This window comes from Bison bison, unplaced genomic scaffold, assembly GCF_000754665.1.
Source record: "Bison bison bison isolate TAMUID 2011002044 unplaced genomic scaffold, Bison_UMD1.0 scf7180017864487, whole genome shotgun sequence".
Taxonomy (NCBI): domain Eukaryota; kingdom Metazoa; phylum Chordata; class Mammalia; order Artiodactyla; family Bovidae; genus Bison; species Bison bison.
This window is the reverse complement of record NW_011495047.1, coordinates 5,638,631-5,641,781: the sequence shown is the minus strand read 5'-3', so window position 1 is coordinate 5,641,781 and position 3,151 is coordinate 5,638,631. Positions and strand designations below refer to the sequence as shown.

The 3,151-nt window shown below is 43.9% G+C and overlaps 1 protein-coding gene across 1 annotated transcript in view; it reads right to left on the bottom strand.

The window, feature by feature from the left end:
* The window catches only part of CLIC5 (chloride intracellular channel 5), a 171,735-nt gene that overhangs the window by 40,371 nt on the left and 128,213 nt on the right, over nucleotides 1-3,151 (bottom strand). The window lies entirely within an intron of this gene.

Genomic DNA, 3,151 nt, shown 5'->3' with positions numbered 1-3,151 from the left:
AAAATTTTTTTTTTTTTTTTTTTTTTTTTTTTTTTTTTTTTTGTTCCTTCACTGACCCATTAGCTAGGGCCACCTACTCCTGGACCATGTTGAGTGGCTGTTTAATTTCAGATACTGCCATTGGACGAGTCTTCCAAAAGTCACTGGGTCCAGCCCTCTGCCCTTGGGCAGATATGAGGCATTATCATCTAATTTTACAGGGAAGCAATTGGAGACCAGAGAAGTTAAATGACCATTTGAAGTCATTTATTATTTAGGCCATTTGGGGTCATTATTTATTATCATGGATAATAAATAGTGGAGGGGCCATGAGAGCCTGGTTTCTGGGCCCTGGAGCAGCGATCCTCTCACTTCCTCACATCTCTTCTCTGATATCAGTAAAAGCTTACTTGTACTGAGTGTCCACTCTGGGCCAGGCACTATCCTAAAGCCTTGCCAGATTCATCGTTTATTCCTCAAAATTTCACTGTTATTGTCATTAGCTTTCTTTCCCACAGGAGACAAAAAGGTGCAGAGAAGCTAAGCAATTTGTCTAAGCTCAGGAGACCAGGCGTCAGAGGCAAGAATCCAACCAGGCAGTTTCACCTTAGAAGCCCAGCTCTCAAGTTCCACGTCCTGTGGCCTCTCCTGCATTCTGCTATTTACCCTCCAAGCCACCAAACACTCCTGGGAGCTGGGCTGGGCACCATGAAGGACTGCCGTCAGCCACCAGGGGGCGCTCTGAGCTGGTTCTGCACACATATCTCCCCGAATACACTGGGAATTACCAATTCATCTGCTCTGACTGCGAACACAAAGCGATTGTCCCTACAAGATGCTAGGTTACCTTCCAAGATGAGCGAATTTAATATTATCCGTTCCTATTTTGGCTTTCCCACATAGAATCAGATGTGTTCTTAAAACTGAATGTCTTAAATTATTATCAATACATATAAAGTACTCCTTGTTTTTGCTTGATAAATAATAAAAACAGAAAGGACTAGATAATGCATTTTATATTTGGGTTTGTTGTTGCTGTTGTTGTTTTTTCTGCCATCATTTGATCAGACTTCCTCTTTCCAACCATTTCTTCATGATCAGTGTGGGCCAAACATGAGTTCAGTTCAGTTCAGTTGCTCAGTCGTGTCCGACTCTGCGACCCCATGAATCGCAGCACGCCAGGCCTCCCTGTCCATCACCAACTCCCGGAGTTCACTCAGACTCACGTCCATCGAGTCAAAGATGCCATCCAGCCATCTCATCCTCTGTCATCCCCTTCTCCTCCTGCCCCCAATCCCTCCCAGCATCAGAGTCTTTTCCAATGAGTCAACTCTTCGCATGAGGTGGCCAAAGTACTGGAGTTTCAGCTTTAACATGAGTGGGTGGTACCAAACCCAGGTTGGGTGACAGAGGACCACATGTCCAGGGAGACTATGCTAGTTCCAGCCTGTGTTCTAAACAGTATGAGTCATTGAGATGACTTTATAGCATAATGTCCCCCTTGAAGATTGTCCTGGTAGGAAATGTGTCTTCAAATATTAACCTCAACAGATTTTGGTAACTAGACTTGGGGCAATTACTGTTCAGGATGTTAAGTGCTTTTATTTTAGCTCAATATTTACACTGTATCTTAAATATGCAGATGAGTGGGTTCCAGGGTACCTTTTGTTTCTCTAAAAGGCTAACAAATAGTGCTTTATCTATAGGAACATCTTTGAAATAAGATTGTGATGTGATCTGGTGACAGTCAAAGAGATGGGCAATTTCTCTAACTCAGGGGTGAGCCAACTATGGCCGGTGGGCCAAACCCAGCCCAACATTTGTTTATGTGGCTCCCAGGAGCTAAAAATAGTTTATATACTTTTGAAAAATCAAAAGAGGGATATTATTTTGTGATGTGTGAAAATAATAAGAAATTCCAATTTCAGCATTCACAAATAAAACACAGCCACACCCATTTATGTATATATTGTCAATGGCTGCTTTTGGCTCCCCTGGTGCCTCAGCTGGTACAGAATCCACCTGCCAATGCAGGAGACTCAGGTTCAATCCCTGGGTCAGGAAGAATTCCCTGGAGAAGGAAATGGCAGCCCACTCCAGTATTTTTTCCAGAAAGGTTGGGCAACCTCACTCATGGAAATTTCTCTCCACTCTGTTTCTGAGATCTCTTATTTCCAATGCATGCATTTTAGATACACACTTAAGCTTCATTCTGGGAAGCGAAACAGTTGGCCACTCATCAAAACAATTTTTTTTTTTATAAATAGTGGCAAAAGAAAAGATATGATTGCAGATGGAAATGCTCTGATTGGCTGAGAGTTCCAACGGATGTCTCACTGACTCACCATAGCCCCACACCCCCGAACAAAAGAACAGCATGTAACTAAACCAACATGCAGTCAGGCCAGGGGGTAGGCCCTGTCCCTGGCATTGGGGATACACTGGAGAAAAAGAGGAGACAGTCATCTCATCCTCATGGGGTGACCTCTGCTGATTCCAGGGCCTCTCCTGGCAGCCTGAGTGTTGACCTCATATTTCCTAATGAGCTGAAAAGTGGAAGGATGTCCCCTCTCTCCCTGACTTCAAAGTCCATACAGTAAGCCCCCTACATATGAACCTGCCAGTTGCAAACTTTCAAAGATGCAAAACTGTGTTCACATATCCACTCATGTAAGTTAGTTCACAGCCATGAAATTAAAAGACGCTTACTCCTTGGAAGGAAAGTTATGGCCAACTTAGCCAGCATATTGAAAAGCAAAGACATTACTTTGCCAACAAAGGTCCATCTAGTCAAGGCTATGGTTTTTCCAGTGGTCATGTATGGATGTGAGAGTTGGACTATAAAGAAAGCTGAGCACCAAAGAACTGATGCTTTTGAACTCTGGTGTTGGAGAATTGAGAGTCCTTTGGACTGCAAGGAGATCCAACCTGTCCATCCTTAAAGGAGATCAATCCTGAGTGTTCATTGGAAGGACTGATGTTGAAGTTGAAAATCCAATACTTTGGCCACCTGATGCAAAGCGCTGACTCATTTGAAAGGACCCTGATGCTGGGAAAGATTGAAGGCAGGAGGAGAAGGGGACAACAGAGGATGAGATGGCTGGATGGCATCACTGACTCAATGGACATGAGTTTGAGTGAACTCCGGGAGTTGATGATGGACAGGGAGGCC